Below are 21,180 nucleotides of genomic sequence, written 5' to 3' on the forward strand. Positions count from 1 at the left end.
GAGGGGAAACTAGGAAGTGGGACAGCATGAAAGGTAAATAAATAAAATAAACAAAAATTATTATGTTAAAGTAAATTTAAATTGATATGAAAATTTCGCCATTAAAATTTAGTCAGGCCCTCAAAAGAAAACAAAATATGACTTCAAAAAGTAACAGAAGTAATTTTAACAGATATATAGTATGTCCACAGACAAGAACATTTTGAAAATATATTCCTTTATCATGTTTACCTTCACATTGAAAACTTCCAATAAAAATCTTCAATTTTACCCAGACTTCATAACATGATTCTTAAATGTATGTGAATGATGAAAGTAAAAAAATGTCAGCAATTTTAAGGGCATAAATGAGACCCTTGTTCTTGAAACATTATAATAAATTTTTAATGTGAAATATTGACAAAATAGCAAGTAAATGTTATAATTTTAAATTTTCTCTTTTTTGTTTTTTAATTATTGATTATGTTATTTACTTAAATTCGAAATGTTGGCTCCCGTGCCCATCCCCCTCTTACAGACTTCCACCCCACATCTCCTTCACCTCTGAAAGAGTGAGTATATTTGTAACTAGCTTTAACTATCCGTATACAATGAAACACTACAGAGTTTTATCTCTTAAATATTCATCTTCAGAGACAAAGAACCACGTTGAAGTTTCATGGTTTCCTAACTCATGTTTATTATCAATGAAGGAAGTGAAACTTTTATTGGTTCATCCTGATTAAAATCATAACACACCAAATTATTTTACCAAGTCAAAGAGATAAAAGAAAACAAGTAAATTTTTATCTAGGTTGAATTATGGCATTTATCACATTTAAACACTCACTTTTCAATTTGACTTCACAGAGCATCATACAATTTCATTGTTGATAATACATTAAAACAGCTGGCATATGGATCATGTTAACACTAAATTTAATGTAAACTCCAGTATAAAGAGTTTCACTTTCTATCAATATTAAATTTTATATAATTACGGTACTAAAGAAATCCTTCTTTTATTTTTCTTTCTATTTATAAGACATCATTATTACTCTACAAAATTATAGCTTATTGATCTTTATTGTCACTTGACAATAAAGTTTAATATACTTTCTTTTGTATTTCTTTCTTTTGTATTTCAATATTACTTTCTTTATGTTTTTCAAGGCATTACTTGTTGAATGCCTATCTGACATCACTTGTGTTTAATTTATCTGAGCAGGGGAACTCAGCAATAAAACTATGGAAATTTCCATTTAGACTCTTACTGTCAATCAAAATCTTTCTATATTTGGCCTGCCAACATTCTGTACCTGAACTGAGGCCCCAAAACATCATGTAATTTTTTTACCTTCATAAAAAAAATCACTTGATTACAGTAATTAATTTGATCTACAAAACATGGTTTAAGTTTGTATAGGTGACCTTCCTTTAAAATTGTAAGTCATTACTTCAAAAAAATGTCAAGTGTCCCACAAGGCTTCCTATTAGAGGAATACATGTGTAAAATCACAGAGGGCTTTATTAAACTTCCAAGGATTAACATGAGATTGAGAACATGTGTATTGTAAGACATATATGTTTCCTTATCTTGCATAAGTCTGGCTGCTTGGATATTGAACAGCAAAAACCTGTGGTCTCTGTCCCAAGTTACTCTAGACTTAGAAATGGACTCATAGGCCAAAGGTAATGCTATAGGTATACCAGCAATACTGTTTTATTTTTTCTTACATTGCAGCTTCTATTGTAGATATAGGATGTAGGAATAAGTCTCTATGTATGCATCCCTCAAAGTACTGGTGATCTAGTCAGCTAAAGATACAGGAAAACAAAACAAAACAAAACAAGCAAACAAAAGAGAAAGCATTCTTATTATTTCAATTCTCAGGAATCTCAAGAAATCTTAGTATTACCATTGCATGAACAAAAAGATAAATTAAAGTCTATGGAAGAAACACATTGAATTTACCTTTTTACCTCCTCTAGCAAATAAACTTCTAATTGCATTTATTAATAGCCATGCCAAATCTTGATTTACTCAGAGATGGGAGGAGGATTAGCCATCCTTTGCCAACTGTAACTGGGAATTTGTGGATTTTTTTTAACTCTCCTACTGAAGTCTGCAAGCAGGCAGCAATTCAAGGCATGAGAAAAAACAATCCTGGTGTGGAGTTCTTAGGGTCTGGCTCAGCAGGGAGACAGAAGCAAAGAGTCCTGTCAACCGCAATAACAATGGAATGATTTTAGAATGCTTTGATCTTGTGAATAGCATTCTTACTAAAGGCAGGGCCTGCTCTCCCTACCCTAACAACGGGGCAAACAGAGCAGACAACCTCATTTATACATGCTAGTTCAATGCCAAAGGCAGAAACGTAGGGATACCCTGCAGACCTCTGAAGGATACACTTAGACAGCATGATCACTGTATTTATGTCTCAAAAGTGCTGCCAGTAAGGAAGGCCTTCTGCTTTCTCCATTCTGAATTTTTGTGTTATAAATACTTCATTTCATATATTAGGCTCAAAGAAAAATAGAGAACAAATACTACTAGTCAGTATCTACTCCAAAATTCCAACATTTTTGTAATATTAGGTATGACTATATTAATGTATGATAAATATTTTTTTCTTTTTTCCTTTGCCATCTTGGGGATAAGACCATTCTAAGCTATATCTAGAACCAGATGTCACCATTTAGACACCGGAAGTCCATGATATTTCACATTATACAACTTGCAATGTTAGAGTTGCAACTTGATCACATGTGGATCTAAAGTACACCTCATTCTTTCACACCTTTAAAGACAGGGTGCCTTTTTACATAGTAGATCCAGACAGTGGGAAGAGCTGGTGAATTGCATTGTATCTAATTCTGATAACAGCGATTTTAATACATGGCAACATTTGAACATTTGCATACAGATAAATCTTTTGGATATATATATATATATATATATATATATATATCAAACAATTCAAACAATTTCTTGGCTTTTTTTCCTACTCTAAAGTTGGAGAGAACAGATGTATAGAATTTTGATAATCTGTATTATCCTTTATTAATCTGGCATCAGTTTAGGAAATGGCAAATTAAGTAACTGATAGTGGAAAAACATGATAATAATAATTCTTGTTTGGCACATGAAAATAATGCTGTTAATAAGCATCTGACAAAACACGTGATCTGAGTGATACCTTCCCCTTCCTTAAGGTGAAGGAAGGTTTGCTCAGGGTTCCAAAGGTCTCTGTTCATCTTCATCTAGTTTGAGTGCTGTGGATGTGAGAAAGGCTGAACACCAGGATGGGGAATATACACTAAAGAAAGGCAGCTCACCTAATTCAGACAGGAAGCAAAAAGAAAGGGACAGGAAGGGACAAGACACACCTTTCAACAGCACATCCATGCAGATGCAGTTCCAACAATCAGGTTCTTTCCTCCTGTTCTCTCTCATCCTAAAGACAGTCTCCCACTCTGAACCCAGCAGTGGAGTCCTGCAAGGACTATGTCACAGTTCTCATGCTCTAAATACAGTTAAGTGACTATTAATGTGACCACCTGAGGAACAGAGCCAGAACATGATTCTTGAGGTGGTAAGACTTCATATTTGAAAGTCAGCAGTCACCAAACAATCTATCTTTTATTTAATATGAAAATTACCAAATGAAACATCCTACTCTATCTATTAAGTTTATTTGAAGTGCTTGCTATCCTACTTTTATTTTTAATATAAATTTGTTTTGTTTCTTCATACTCTTGTGTATCCTATTTAACAGATACCTGCTATAAAAATGGACTCCTATTCTCCAAGTTTGCCATTCCTTAAATCTAGCCAGAAATGGGTCTTCTTTGTCCAACTTCCAGATACTTTATTTTTATTTTTTAACATATAATTCTCAAAGAAACATATCTTTTTTTATTTATTACGTATTTTCCTCAATTACATTTCCAATGCTATCCCAAAAGTCCCCCATACCCTCCCCCCCACTTCCCTACTCACCCATTCCCATTTTTTTGGCCCTGGCGTTCCCCTGTACTGGGGCATATAAAGTTTGTGTGTCCAATGGGCCTCTCTTTCCATTGATGGCCGACTAGGCCATCTTTTGATACATATGCAGCTAGAGTCAAGAGCTCCGGGGTACTGGTTAGTTCATAATGTTGTTCCATCTATAGGGTTGCAGGTCCCTTTAGCTCCTTGGGTACTTTCTCTAGTTCCTCCATTGGGGACCCTGTGATCCATCCAATAGCTGACTGTGAGCATCCACTTCTGTGTTTGCTAGGCCCTGGCATAGTCTCTCAAGAGACAGCTATATCTGGGTCCTTTCAGCAAAATCTTGCTAGTGTATGCAATGGTGTCAGCATTTGGAAGCTGATTATGGGGTGGATCCCTAGATATGGCATGAACATCTACCACTTTATTCTCTAAAATCCTATTAAAGTGTGTGGTTGCTGGGGATTGAACCGTAAACTGAAATATGTCACTTTACTATGAACAGTAGGGTCACTCTAACTTGTTTGCCTCTTTTTCACTGTGACATGAAAGTCTTCTTCTTTCCTGTGAAGAGGCTCAGATAACACTTCCTCTGTCCTCTAGGAGGAAATAATGAAATGACAACTAGATTAAAAAAAATTAAAAGGTCATGGAATTGAAGGATACTGAGGAGAAGTATTCCAGTGGGTTCAGAGAGGATAAGGAAGAGAGTAATGAAACTATATTAATCTCAAGAAGCAGAGGAGGAGGAGATGGAGGAGACAGAAGTAGAAGAGAAGAGCGAAGGAGGAGGAAGAGGAAGAGGAGGACCTGTAGCAAAAGAAGAAGAGGAAAAGTAGGAGGAGAAGGAGAAGAAGATGAAAAAGGAAGAAGATCTTAAGTGTGCATTGAAGATGAACATGCAGCCCTTCTATTCAAGAGTTATTTTATTCAGCAAAATATCACCTTAATATTTATCCTATTTGAGAAACCTATCACTTTTCCTGAGATCCCACTCTCTAGTTGGAATACACTACCTATTAGCTTTTGTATCTTGGGCTCATTTAACTAGTTTGGGTGGCTTTTTAACTCTTCCTTGATGAAATAAAGTGGATGGTCCAGATCTGTAAATGAGTTCAGAGTTTCATATATCTATACATCTATATGTCTATATGTCTGTCTGTCTATCTATCTCTCTCTATCTCTATCTCTATCTCTATCTCTATCTCTATCTCTATCTCTATCTCTATCTCTATGAACTATTACTTCGGGTATCTGCCTTTCTTCCACCCAAACCCACTATCTTCCAAATTTGTTACTTCCCTACTTTCATATTTTCTTTTCGTGTGTGATTCACTGAGTTTAATTAAAAGTATATCATGGTCATGGATAAATTATCAGTGCATAGAAAACAGATTTTATGAATTAATCTTCCACCAGATTTTAAGTATCTTGAGAACCCAAACCACTCTTCACAAACATTGTAACATAAACAATACTCTATTTAGTATACTGAAATTAATAGATATTAAAAATTATGTATAACAAAATCTGATTCCTAATCTTATGATCACATAAAGTATTTAGCTTGTCAGTGTTATGCCTCGTTATTTTGCATACAATTTTTCACTTAAATCAATATAATATTGTTTGGCTTTTCACTATTTCTTCCCTAAGATAATGAATGACAGATGCATTGTACATGTTAAGATGCGTTTGTAGATGTGACACTTAGCTAATTGTATCAACAGGCTTTTAAATGTCTATATTCTAAATTTGTTTTCAAAACATTCCAGGCAAGTTTGCACCTTCAATACTCTGCTTTCTTTTCTAATACAGCATACCACTAAATACACATGTCCATATATACACACTCTGTCCGTGAATGTCAACCAACCACTGAAACTATTCTCAGCAGAAATTTCATTGTTTTTATTATTTAAGTTACTCTCAGTGGACATTTTATCTGGGGAATATGTCTAAAAGAACAGTCATTTCTAACTAAGAATAGCAAAGTCAAAGTCACAGCAAATCCACTTTGCAATGCTATCACACACGCCAAACATAATATTGAACTTTGAACAAAATGACTGTGCTATGCAGAATACACTATAATTAACCTTGTAAATTCACTTTGCTTACAGACCGAACGAACATATTCGTACTTTGTGAAAGGAACCACAGTGCTGAAAGCAAATGTGAAATTTGCTAAATAAATTGTTGGAAGCTTAAGTCATTTGACCTTTTCAGCTTAAACAAGAGTTAGTCATTCTTGGACATGGGACATTAAAAATAAACTGCCCCAAATAATAGCCATCATGTTCTGGGATATCCCCACTATGAATTCCTACAGTAAATTTTCCTGAAGAGTTAAAATAAATAAGAATAACATCAGGATTCTTGAAATCATAGGGAAAAGGATGAATCCATTTTCCTACACAAATAAGATTCACTACTTATTCATGAATGACTGGTCTCTAGACACGAAAAAAACTTTGTTCTGAATTCTAGGGTTTAAATCAGTGTGATGACTTTACATACTGAACAGTGACTTATCAATCATTATTTAGTGATGTATAAGTTCCTAACTACAACTTAATATTTACTTAAGAAACACATATGAAAGACATTATGACTGATAAGTGAGGAATCAGAATTCCTGGAATTGATCCCTAAAGTTTATATCTTTGCTCTCGAAGCAAGACTACCTCTAAAACTAAGGTCATTTTCAGAATTACTGAAAGAGGCTATGACTGTTCTATCAAGGACAATTTGAAACAATTTATTGAAAACAAATTTAACATTGGTAGCCACACTGTGTTTCGTAATGTGGGGAGCAACATTTTTCAGTGTAAAGAAGAATACTTAGAAATAATATCTAAGGTACTGCAAATATGAATAACTTGATATGCAAAAAATTACATTATAGAGCAGAAAGAACACTGATATAAAAATATCATAGACTCCTGAGTATAGCGGTGGGTTCTCTTAACTATTTTGAACCAAGCCTATTATGTCATATACATACACATACACATATACATACACATATACATACACATGTTCCTATATATGTATTTGCATATATTTTCTTGTCTCTGCTTATCTCTCTGCTTCATTATAATCTTCTATGATTGTTAGCTTTACTAGCTGCTTCTTGACCTACACATGTGCACATTGTCAGATACACACAGACACACACACTTCCCAATAAACTTACAGTCTTATACAATAGAATGCATGGGGGGATATTTAAATGTGATTGACTCTTGGCTATTATGCAGGAGTTTCAAGTTTATTGATATTTGTAGAATATGAGGCATCTGATACTGAATATAAACTGATATTATTCTGTTAGTTAAAAAAGTCAGAGCTTAGAAAAATAGTTCGGAAAGTATGAAGAACTCAGAATGGTATGATTTGCAACGTTTTAAAACAAACAACCTTGAACCATAGTAGACAGACCATCAAAACCAATGTCCATACCAAGTAAAGTGATTTGATTTTGAAAAAAAAAAAAAAAACTTCAACCATGGGTCAGTTGAAGTTCTAAATATGTTTAAAACAGAAGATCTCTCAATTTATATTTACAGAAATAGTATATAATATAATATAAATTGTGTACAGTTTAGTTAAATGTATTTTAGTTTACTACTGGAGGGTAAAGTCCTTGACTGTTTATTTCAGGAAAATCTAGGGAAAATGATCTTTTCAGACAGCTGACTTTGCCCTATCAGAGAACTTAGTCTTGTTATAACACAAGTCAATCCTCATTAAGTCTATGTGCCAGGATGTGTTGTAAACCTTGCATGCATCTTGTTTTTGACTTCCCCCTCAGGGGTAGGGGGGTGGAGAGAACGAAGCAGACAGAATTTTTAGTGTTCTCCAATTTATGTGTGAGGAAATTAACCCACAAGGATATGTAATTTGTAACTGTTTGGAAAAGTTTAGAGTCATGACAAAAATAGATGTTTTTGGATTTACCAAACTGACCCTGGCTACAGCACTGAAATATCTCGTCTTTGTTTCTGTGATGAAGACATTGTAGAGGATAGCATATAATGATTTTGTTAAGCAGGCCAGATATTCTTTAAGCATGCACAAATAATTCAAGGTCACAGTAGTGAATAATTTTACTTTGCTTTGTCCACTTTGTAATCCTGGAATGCTTTTGGTTCATTCAGAAGTAGAAGACTGTATGGAACATTGTCTCAACAATAGAACAGCAACAGTAACAAAGCTTAGTTCATAGTGGCCTTGGTATCAGTGAATAGCATCACCACTCTCATTCTGTCTCCAGAAATGAATACAAAGGTCATCCTTCATCCCATCATCCCATCAATTTCTCTATATAGACTTTGTAAAAAGATTAACTCCCATGAGACAACGCTTTCAATAGTTTAGTTGAATCTGCTTAATCATTTTCTTGTTACTTCAAAATATCTGGTTTGAAGGTCTCAAAAGTTTAAATTTCTATTAAAGAAGAATGACTCTTGTAGCAGATTATTTGTCTCTTTTCTTAAGTGAGATTTTTGAATGAATATGGGGGAAAATGATTTCTCTAGGAAGGAACAACACTATGTTACTGAAATATCTGGAGGTGAGGCTGGAACTAGTGACAGGACCTTCTATGACAACACTATGCTTCCATAAAAAATGACACTTACAATTCATGTTTTCTTTTAAATATTCATATAGTACACAAATTAGTAATAACATATTGATAATAAACTATCTATAAATATCCACATGAGATACTCTCCAATTTTGTATTATATATTTTAATTTATTTTTTAATTAATAAATGTATCATGTAATAGATATAACAGGATCTTATCTTGAAACAGCGACATCTGTAACAATAACAGATTGTGTTTTTATCTCTAAAAACATTCATATTTAGAACCATATGTTGTTATCTTATTTGATAGTTTCCTTTGGACTCTTACTATTACAATATACACTAGGTAAAGAAATGTAAAACCAATAACAAAAACAAATATATCTGTAGTTATAAAGTACTTTAATTATTTATTGTAAACAATATATATCAAGATTCAGGATACCATTAGTCTATGCTAAGGAATCTTTAGATTGCCTTGTTTTTCATTTTAATATATGTTTAATACCCCAAACAAGTTTTAATACCATGGACCCTGCTGGGTAAGTCTTAGTCTTTTACTGGAGAATGCACAAAAAGTGTCTTTCTCCACAAGTTCTGACAACTCCTGTGAAACTGTGACCCTCACATAGAGTTTACAGCATGACCTTGGCCCCTAGCCAGTAAGAAGGATGTTTAAATTTCGTGATGGCAGCTCAATGAGCTTTCAAGTGTTCATCTGCTTTACCTACTGTGCTTAATAAAGAGCAAGTCAATGGATGTTTTCATTTCCCTTTCATCACTAATAACTGTCAAGCTAATAAAGAGCAGAGTCAGCTTTTATTTCCAGCTTCACTTTCCAAGCAGCTCTCCACTGAAGCACGAACACCTTAAACCACCTGCCATCCTTACCCAGACTTGCATTTGAAGTAGGATGCTTCCCAACAGCACTGTATAGCCTGACAGAGATGCTTGATAAACACTTCCTTACTTGGATATCAACGTTTAAAGGAGTGTCACAAGTATAACCAAAAAAAATTGTCAATTAATCTGCCCTCAACTTCTGGTGAGATAAAAAGTTTGGGATAGTTTTCATAGCAAGATAGAAGATTGTGATCCATCCATATTTTCAAAGAAACATAGCTACACATGGTCCTTTTGATGAACCCACTAGTAACTTGAGAAGTTAAGTATGTGTTGAGCAACCGTGCTATACCTAAAACTTGAGATAATTACTAGCACATGCTATCCCAATAAATTTTGGAAGCTACATGCATTACTTTCACTGGGGTTCATATGGTGCCCCACCCAAAACTGATACAAAACAATGGAGGAATGGAAGAATTAGCGTAATCTCATCTGAAGTTCACTTTGATATTTTAGTACAGATTTCAGCATTTTGTCAAAGGATGTAAAGTATGTGTATAAGAACAAATTTAATGACATATATGCATATATACTAAGCATACAAAGATAAGTGTTATATGTATGGAACATATTTAGCATTTAAGCTTAATATATAAAACCGTACATATACTTTGTTATATATGCATATTTTATGTCTATTTTCATATTTACCTATGTGCACGTGTGCATATCTACTTACATATAGATAGATAGATAGATAGATAGATAGATAGATAGATAGATAGAAAGATAGATAGATATTCTTCCATAAAATAGTTTTTATGAGCCAATAACAACTAACGACAATAACAACAGAGATTGTAACAGATATGTCAGCCATCTCTAGAACCCATTCCCAATCTGCCACTTGGAGATCTGTCAAGCTCATTATGAGGCATATTGTGCATGCGTAAACACTGGGCACATAGCAAGTGTCTTCTGAAGGCTGGTTCCTCATTCCCCATCATCTCCCATCAATCATGTCCTCAGCAACAGCAGGGGCAATGGAAACAGAAGCAGAGGTAATTAGAGGCGTGACTCAGTTCCACATGCCCAGAAACTAGAAGCCAGACTATACCCGGTGAAATCTTTTTTGTGTTGATGTCTTACCTAATTACATATTAAAGAAAGGGGTTAGTGTTAATGACTATGAAGCTCTGGCCTCCTTAACAAACCATTAGTAATGTATTTTGTTTCTCAATTCTTAGCAACCAAATAGCTACTAAGTTTTTTGATAGCAAGAACTTGGACATTTTCATACTATGGCAACTTGATTAAAATTCATTAAATACAATAAATTATGAACTGAAAGTGTAGGGTTCTAGAGTCATGTATAAATACCCACTGTGACCCAAGACAAATTAGTATATCCTCTAAGTCCTACTCTGACAAATTGTGGTTAATGATGTTTACCTTATAAGGCTTTTCGTTGAGGATCAATGGCATTTGTATTAGTGATACATAATATAAATGGACATTTTTATGTTATTATACATTTCATTTTTAAGACAGGCTTCCCACAGTCCAGAGTGGGAATTTATATTACTATAAAATATATATTTAAAAGTTGAAGAGTAAAGGAAGTATTTTAAGTAAAAAGATTAGGTGGTAGTCTGATGCACTGCTGAACTCATTACTCTCTTTATCTATCTATCTATCTATCTATCTATCTATCTATCTATCTATCTACCTATGTGTATGTATGCATATGAAGTTTATGTGAGTATTTGTAGTATATGGGATGGTGCATGTACACAAGTGTTTGGATATGCAAATTTAGAAGACAAAGAAAAACATTGGTTATTTTGGTAATTGGAATAAGAATGGCCGCATAGGGTCACAGACTCTTAGTCATCACCAAGTGGCACCACTGGAAGGGATTAGTATTTATGACCTTGTGGAAGCTAGTCTTTAAGGTTTCAAAAGCCCATTCCAGGTCAGGGTCTCTCTCTTCCTGTAGCCTTCACATACTAATGTTGACCTCTTTGTAATCATGTCTCCTTGTGTGCTGCTGTGTCCTGCTGCCCACTAAACTTCCTGTATGAGGATTAGGGACTACACTGCTGAAAGTGTAAGGAAGCCAGAATTAAATGCTTTCTTCTTGTAAGCGTTGCCATGGTCATGGTGACTTTTCACACTAAGCAAACACTGATTAAGACATCTGTTTTTCCCCCACCTCCTCCTTATTCGTTTGAGAGTGTCTCTTGAGCTCTGATCTCCTGCTTTCATTCCTGTAACACTAAGGTTACAGGTGCATTTGGCAGGTCAGGATTTATGAGTGGGTGCTGGGATTTGAAGCCAGGTCCCCATATATTCATAATAAGCACTCTTACACACTAAGCCATCTCCATATTAGTCCTTGACTGTTCTACGATACAAAAGTCTGTATCTGATGTGGTTGTTCTGAGTTCTATGGTTACTCTTTATTGAGATGCACAGGTCTCCTCTCACAGATGTGTCTGATGAAAAACTGAATATGTGATTGTGTTTCTGATGGAAGATCAACGGCTCCACTCTGCACTGCTGGCAATAAAAATATGATCAAATTTAATTTTTTAATGACATGTTCCTAAGTCATGCATCCCTCATTGAATACAGAGCTGCCTGCAAACTGAAGATGTTTTGTCCACTCCCTGGAAGATGAGTCATAGAAGAAGAAGAAGAAGAAGAAGAAGAAGAAGAAGAAGAAGAAGAAGAAGAAGAAGAAGAAGAAGAAGAAGAAGAAGAAGAAGAAGAGCATGCACATTGCCTTTCTTAGCTTCTCACACTCTCCAAGTGGCTCTTGAAAAACACACTTACCAAATGCTATCAAACGTTACCCTTCTAGTGACAATTGTTCTCTATTAATGTTCAGCGCCAGCTGCCACAGCTGTAAGATTAACCCCCATTAGCTCTTATACACTCTACCCTGTAACTAATGAAGGGTTGTCAAAACTCTAAATACATGCGGAATTTTGGAGGAGAAACCACAGGAACCAAGGTGAAAGCATTTGGTCAAACAGGATGCACAAAAGCAACCTTTGGGGAACATTTACCAACACGTTTCATGGAATCCAAGAACCTGAAAAGGAGAAAACGACAATGGTTCCCACGTGATCCACACATTGTTTGATTTCCCTTACTTTGGAAAAAGTGGATTTTTAAACCTCAATAAATTGGAACATGTATTTATTAACCCGTGTTTATAATTGTTTCAAGAGTTTCATAAGAGTATTCGCTCTCTTCTTCATGATTTAGAATACTTAATCTTTATGATTTAGAATATTTGATCCTTTATAACCTTTGAATAGTTAGGAATGGCAACAAATAAAATCCATATGTCCTTTGCAGAAGCCAAGCAGGGCATACATTTAACAAAACATACTTAGAAATACTGACATGCAGCAAATGAGAACTAAGGAAGGCTGCTCATGTAAAATAGATTAAGATAAAACAAAGAAATTTCAAGGCTTGCTGCCATTAGAGTGGGTTTAATGGTAAGGTACTGTGGCACCTCCATGAACTATGAGATAATGCATTCATTAAGATACCTATTTTTATATGCTTAACATAGCCACTATCTGACATCTGAAATACTTTTTCTTGGAGAGGTAAAACACATAATAGATGAGTTTATACCTAACAAATATCCAGAGAGTGTTTTATAAAACAATATTTTGACCTCCTTTGGCAATAAATGGAAGTTATATAATGGAAAACAATTTCTTTCAAGTACTTCTAAACTGAAGGGATTTTTCATCATGTAGTTTGCCCACAGAGAATACTGTTCGTGGATGGTTGGTTCATGACTCAAATGAAATGCTTCCCAAAGGACACACATTTGCTGGCCAATGTTGATTTCAATTACTATTTGCACCTTTGAATCCTGGAACAGAAAGAGCATCCGAAAGCTCTGAGAATTTTACATATTAGTAATAGTAACCATAGTAGCAGTGATTCTAATAAAAGAGGAGAAGACAGTGATGACAATGACAGGACAGGAGCTTGGTTTCCTCAAAAAAAAAAAGTATTGCCCTACATTTATTTCATAAGACATTTCTGTGTCTTATGGTAGACCTCTGGAAAATACTTATATAGAGACCTTTAGAATCATTTCCAGGTTGGAATAAAAAAAGAATTACATTATCACTTTTATCTCTGAGTTTATATCATTATGTAGTTAAAGGTAATCGATACACAATGAGAAATCCATATTTGCCTAAAATAACAGCTATTTAGTTCTGATTCTGAGTTAGAATGTGTTTAAGAGCAGCTCTAAGAGACAGCTCAGAGAAAGTGACTGCTGCCAAACCCCATGAACCAAGCGCTGTTGCTGGACCCCACATCGTGGTCAGAGAGAAGCAACTTCTACAATTTGTTCTCTTGCATCATTGGGTTCCCACACAAGCTCACAGAAGCACGCACACATTCACAAACACAAGCACAGACACACAGAACTCACACACAAGCACGCACAGAGAGAAACAGGCAGACCGACAGACAGGCGCAGAGAGAAAGAATGAGAGAGACAGACTATAGAACTAAATGAAAACGTTTCAAACGCACTGCTTAATGTTCCTAACATTTGTAGAACTCCACCAAATTTTAAGATTATTTGTAGTGCACATTGCTAATCCCTGATTAGTATGGAGTATTTGAATAATTAGATCAAGATTCACTTCCCCAAGTCTAACCATGGTTGTACCTCATACATATGTTTGCAATTAAATTATCTCTGACTACTTTAAAACTATGATTTGTAGTTTATAAAGAAGACAGAACACACAGATCTTTCTAATATCTTAGGCAAACACCTATATGGGTGAAATTTATATTGTTTGTCGTTAGCCAGACTCAAAAAATAAATCATGATACCATAAGAAATCATAAATCAAATAGTCTCCCTTCTGCTAATATTCTCTATTTGAAAAGTTTTTACCTCAATTACTTTCTAGGTAGCACTGAGCCATAATGTGATTGAATATTTCCTGTAACATCACATAGTTATTCATATGAGATCACCTGTCACATACTTCCCATAACTTTCAGTTTTTCCACTATTTTTACAGTATGCAAGGGATTCTGACTGTACACATAGAGTATACTAAACAAGGTAAGGCTTTCTCCCACAGTCGAGTCGATGCCTTCAATATATGTGTCCTTTCCTTCTTGATTTCTGAGTTGTATGATTGCTTCAAAGCAAGGACATTGTGTCCAACCAACCCTTTCAAAAGCACACATCATGACAGAAGCATGCTTTAAAAACAGGATTAGTGGTTTTGAACATTATCTTGAACATTAAAACATATTTTAATCACAGTTTTATAAGTACTGGCTTATTTTAAAAAATAATATTGTGTTATTTCAAATCTGTTTCTGAATGGATAATTAAAATGTCCATCTATAAATTTATGGAATATTTGGAATAATTTCATGAAAAGGCTCATGCTATGCAAAAATGGCAGTGGGTCAAAGAGTATTTGGGAAGATTCCCAAGTGACTGATGTTTACAAGAAGAAGGAGAAAAACTAACAAAAATAATATGAAGATGGCAAAGAGATATGTGGGGTGGGCTGGAAAAATTCAGGAAGTGGAGATGATTTAGATATATTATATGAAATTTTAGGGAATAAATTTTTAAAAAAACATCTTTAAAAATTAAGAGCAGAAAAAAATTTGTCCAGGATTGAGTAGACTATTTTTTATAGGGCTAAAATGAGCTCTATTTTTCTTTCTCTGTCTCTCTCTGTCTGTCTTTTTTGTCTCTGACTCTTTGTCTGTCTCTCTGTCTCCCTCTGTCTTTTTTCTATTCTCTCTCTCTCTCTCTCTCTCTCTCTCTCTCTCTCTCTCTCTCTCTCATCTTCTCCTTTTCTCTGGGATGAACTCAGGATCCTTTGATTAAAACAGTAGCCTATGCTACTCATAAGCTATACCATTACGCAACCTCCACTGTCATAAATGAAAACTCTTCAGGAAGGAAAACCATGCTCTTTGATAAAAAATGGATAATGATGGGGTGATAATAAATGTTTAACTAAATGAATACATTGATAATATTTAGCTTCTAAAGACCACTGAAAGCTAACAAAAAGAATACCAAGTGGGAATTATCTTATTCAAGTCATGAAATGAGGAATGAAGAAAGGAAGGCTAATGTGTTTCAGAGATGGTGATAGGTGACTATGATGATGTGGATCTTTAACATACTGCTGGATGTTATATAGTAAGAAAAGCAAGATATACATTAGTCATATAGTCTTTTCATTTGTGGATGGGGAATCAGATTACTAAACTGTTTTTTTCCAAAATTAGCAAGTCATATTTCTCACACACTTGCTGGTGACAAGAACCTTTTACTAACTAGAACAATCAAATACAAGCCTAACCACAAAGACTAGCTCGCTGAAGTTTAAGCTTCAAGTTAATGTTCCAATAAATGTTTATATAAATTTGTACGAAGGCATATGATCCTAAGTAAAATCAAGTTATAGCTATTACTGAGCTGACATAATATATCTGTTTAATTTGTTATTCATTGAAAAATTATTTATACTATTAGTTATTAATAGCAAAAATAAATTCACTGACTTGAAAAATTATGGTTATGTAAATATTAAAGACAAAGTAAAAACAGGGAGCTTTCATCTTAAGCATAGGAATAATCTAAATAATTCAAGTTAAAGCTGTTAGTTCTAAATAAGTTAATTCCCATGTTAAAAATTATAGGAAGAATCAATGCTGTAAGTGGGAACTGTGTAAACAAAATGAAAAAAGTTTCAAAGATTAAGAGTTTTCAAGACACTAGTTCTTCATTTTATATGGACATAAATTTAGCAGTGATTAATTTTTGTAGAGAATAAAACACTCATCAAAACATACAAAAGAAAAAATATTTGAAATACCATTATTCCTTCATACAATCTATCTGTTATTATTTAATAGGGCTTAGATGACTCTAGATTTTACTAATTGTGCATCTATCTGGCCTAATAGATAAAGTGCTCCTTTCAAAAATACATAAAGCTCATGCTTTTATTTGTATACATTTAGGAATATCCTAGAAGATTCAAGATAATTGATATGAACTAAGTTCTCTTGAGGACTTGCATAGTAATACTGTTTAGTTGACAGAAAACACAGTTATTTTCATCCAATCATTTTGCAATTGAGAATCTACTCAGTCTCTGCTAGATTCTGTGAACAGTGTCAAAAAAGATATTTATAGTCTTTCTCCTTAAGGATATTCCTCTATGGAAATGATAAGAAGGCATTTTTTTCATAATTTTTTCAAGTATCAAAGCATTTTGAAGTTCTAGACGGTGCCGATGGCAGTGCGCATAGACTCAAAAAGCACTAAAAATACGCCAGTGGAGTCTTTACTTTCGTGTTTCCTCTAATCAGCAAAATGAATCCTTAAATCACCCAGTTACTTGAAACCTGACAGCTGCTCTAAGAGTTTCTGAGCTGGTATAGAAAAGAGTCAAGAGGGAAAGATGGTATCTTAAGTCATCAGCAAAGAAAATAATTTTGAATAGCCATAAAAAAGTGTAGCTGACTTGGAATATTATATCAAACACACTTTTCTATTAAGCATCTAATGTAACATCATGGAACAAAGTTAACATTCTACAATGAGCTTGCAGATAAAGCACGGAGCAACAGATGCCTCTGAGAAATTATTAAGATATTTGGTACACAAACTTTGTATTAGCAGGAGTGTTTATTTATAGTAACCTCCTGGTATCGGCCTCAAATGCAATTAACTGACCATATTAAAAAAAAATCTGTCACCATACTCTTTTTTTTTTTCTTTTTCAAAACAAAACAGAAACAGATAATACAATTCAATAGCAGGGATTTTTAGAAATGGACAAAAGGACCATAGTGTTTTCTTGGAATCAATGCAAAATTGCAATATTGACCAAAAGCTGGTGAAGACATATGCTGACATAGAACTGTAATTTGTAACTAAATGATGCAAGAAAAACAAGATGATATTGCTTTACAAAATTATTTTATACTTAGGACTTTTAAATTCATTTATTTTAATTTTTATTTATTCATTTTTTTCTTTCGATACTCATTTATTTTTATTAGTTTGTAGTGCCGATTGGTGTTAAGCCAATCCGTGTGAGAAGTAGGATAACTGAGGCAGTGCTTTATCGTATACTAGAATATCGTCCAGACAAGACTTCAATTTTACCCATTGCAAATGAAAACAGATGCAATGGTTCTTCTGTTAAATGTGAGCCCTGGCCGACTTGAGCAGAGCAGGTACTCTAGAAGACTTTTTGTGAAGCCAAGTTGATGCATGAATTATTACCTTCGTTACTCATCCTCTTCTTACTCCTCACCAGTCTATGCTGAGGCTGGTCCTCCTTACAGTCATCTATTCCCCTCATTAAATGTAATACATGTTTGTTATTGTCTGGAGTACAAATTTTCTGTTTCGTTCTGTGCTTGGAAAGTAACTATTGAGAAGAGACTGGAGGCCTCAGGGAGTTTGGAGGTCTGGTTGGGTGGGTGGTGGGAACATCCTCATGGAAACAGGAGGTGGGGAGGAGGTATGGGAAGTGGAACAGTCAGAGGGTAGGGGAAAATCTATAGAAGAAAGAAAGAAAGGAAGAAAGAAAGAAAGGAAGGAAGGAAGGAAGGAAGGAAGGAAGAAAGAAAGAAAGAAAGAAAGAAAGAAAGAAAGAAAGAAAGAAAGAAAGAAAGAAAGAAAGAAAGAAAAGTTTCTTTTATTGCCAATATTTTCTTCCTATCTTATTCTTTGCCTCTGAATGATCACTGAACTATAAAGGTGCATGATTTCCTCAGCTTTCCTGGACTTCATCTTTTGGACCCTCACAAAAGAACAAGGATAGGATATGAAACAAGAAAGCTCTTTTCTAATGAGAGACACAAAGGGAATTGATTCAAAGGGGAGATGCGATGGGAAGGAACTGGGTGGAGCAGAGGGAAGGGTAACTATAATTAGGATACATTGGATGAGAAAAGAATCTTTTTTTCAAATTTTCAACAATAAGGGAAAAAGAGAAGGAAGATCAGCAACATAACACTGAATCTTACTGTGGAGAGTTTTAGTATCTTGTAACTTTTCTCCTTCACCAATACCTCTTTCTACAGTAGAGCAAATAGATCATTTTCCAGAGTCTTTGCAAATTGAGTTTGTATTGTCTTCTTTAAAACTTGAGACAAGATTTCATCCCACAGCCCAATCTAATGTGAAACACACAGTAACTTTGGCAGACCTCATACTCATACCACTAGCCTGGACTGAGCTGCAGAGACCAGGGATTAGGGATGTAAGGGCAACAGTGAACTATATTTAATTTGTGTTTTTAATGTGTTAAAACTCTATTTTCTCTCATTGGCAGTGATGGACATTTTTAAAGACAAGGCAAATGCATATACATTTTAATTTTATGAGTCTATATGTGAGTGTGTTTGTGTGTGTGTGTGTGTGTGTGTGTGTGTGTGCACCCCACATGTGCATCCAGAGACTGAAAGAGGAATTTGAACAACCTGGTACTGTGCTCATACATACTGTACATCACAGGTGCAAGGAAACAAACTCTGCAAGAGCAGCAAGTACTCTAAATTACTGAGCCATTTCTCCAGCCCCAACATATACATTTTTGAAGTCCAAAAAGATTATTTTATCAATGATGATACTTGTCATTTAATTTCTAATGTTCAATCTGCAAGTTGGCACATCTTAATGACTCAATAAAGGTTGATTCAAACCCATGGTTAAAATGATACTGTTTAATAATGCTTAATAGCACATAAAAACTGTATTGTCGTAAAAATATAAACTATGTACACTAAAAATCCTATACTCAGAATTTTGCCTCTGGAGATTGTTCTTCTGGTTCTATTCAAAATTAATGAATGTGTTTGTGGAAAACAAAACCTTTATATGGATGTAATTGCCCTGCCACATTCTTGTTATTCAGATCACTTAACATTAAGTATCCTAATTAACTGTCTAGATTAGAAAAATAATTGGCATATTACATTAGTTACATTAGGAAATTGACTAGAAATGAAATTTGAATCTTTCTAAAAGCCATTCTGTGACAGGGACTAACATAAAACCATTCTCATGTGTCTGCTGTAGGTCTTGGTGATTACAGTAAAATGACGTAATAGAACATGGGAACTCTCTCTTTCGGAATAGGTAATATTTACTACAGGCAACACGTTATTCTCCCTATTCCAATAGTTTGTAAACAAATAAGAATGACTCTAAAAACAACACAAAGCCACAATTATCCATTTTTATACTTAGTTCTGAATTCTTTACTATGAATCTCTTCTGCTACTATATTGTCAAGACTCATTGTACACAGGACAGAATATATTTTTGTTCTGGCTTTTACTCTAAATCTGAGTGGTCTGTGACCTCCTGGAATGTAGATTCAATTGTACAGTCTTATATATGATTATTTATTTATCTACATTCCCCTGTGTCTGGCATATTATTATTTTGCACTAATAAATAAAATATAAAATAAATAGAGTGACAAACACTTACTGGATTGCATTTCACAGACTGTTTCACAAGTGTAAGATTCTTGGCAATATATAAATCCAGATTTTATTAGTTGCCACTTAGATCCAAAAATTATCTTTTATTCTTTTTTTTTCCAGAGATGAGGACCAAACCTTGTGCTTGCTAGGCAAGTACTCTACCATTGAGCTAAATCCTCAATCTAAAAATGATATTTTAAGTAACAATTCATTCTTAAAATTCTGAAAACAAAAAATGAAATACACAATGCATATCAGGCTTGCAGTAGATTCCTTTTTGCTTTATGCAAATGCCTTGGGGGCTTATTTCCTTCAACTATACCCAAAAAATGAATATACTTGTATTTCTCCTTCTCTGTTACCATTAGACAAAAATGAAAGCAGGATGGCTAACATTGAAACCTTAGTCTTTGGGTGCAATTCCTTTATTTACCTATCTCAATTTCAAAGCAACTGCACTAAGGTTTAAAGAGAAGCTATGAATTTCAAACAAAAATAAAGGACACACTGGATTCAAAATAAGATGTGAGTTTCAACATTAAAACAGGGGCTAGAAGAATAGCTCAGTGGTTAAGAGCACTAGTTTGTCTTACTGAGACCTGGGTAACATCATTTCTTCACATGGACTTCTGAATACTGATTACTGAATATCCATAAGTTGAATTACAGGCTTTTCTCTGTACAGGGTCTACTAGCACATGGAAGTGTGAAAATGAGCAAAGGCCACATGACTGTGCACTAATATTCTCCTATATATTAGTAGCCCTCAATATAATTAGTACTTTCAGCATATTCTAGTATTAAAAACTTTACCTAATTACATATTGAAAATTTAAATGGAATAGGATTATAATCTTACATGTCTGATATACATATAATTTCATATGAAAACCATTTTAGGTAATTTTACATTATATACACAGATTTAAAAAAAAACCACACTCAAACTGATGACAGAATTCATGTTTTCTAATATTATTTAAAGCATTAACTACACATTATATAAGCTCAGGGAATCTAACATAATTGAAAAGTAAAATATTGGGGTCAGATAATCTTTTTACAATTTAAAAATTTAAAAAATATTTTTACTCAGTTTTTTCATAGAATATTTATTGATTATATTTTCCCTCCCACAACTCCCCAGATTCTTCCTGCCTCCCAACCCAAGGAACTCTGTATTCTCTCCCCACCCAAACAACAA

At 34.2% G+C, this 21,180-nt stretch overlaps 1 protein-coding gene across 2 annotated transcripts in view; it reads right to left on the reverse strand.

Annotated features, from left to right (window-relative positions):
* The window catches only part of Epha3 (Eph receptor A3), a 320,644-nt gene that overhangs the window by 207,461 nt on the left and 92,003 nt on the right, over positions 1-21,180 (reverse strand). The gene's annotated exons all lie outside the window — the stretch shown is intronic.

Source organism: Mus musculus, chromosome 16 (genome assembly GCF_000001635.26).
Source record: "Mus musculus strain C57BL/6J chromosome 16, GRCm38.p6 C57BL/6J".
Lineage (NCBI taxonomy): Eukaryota > Metazoa > Chordata > Mammalia > Rodentia > Muridae > Mus > Mus musculus.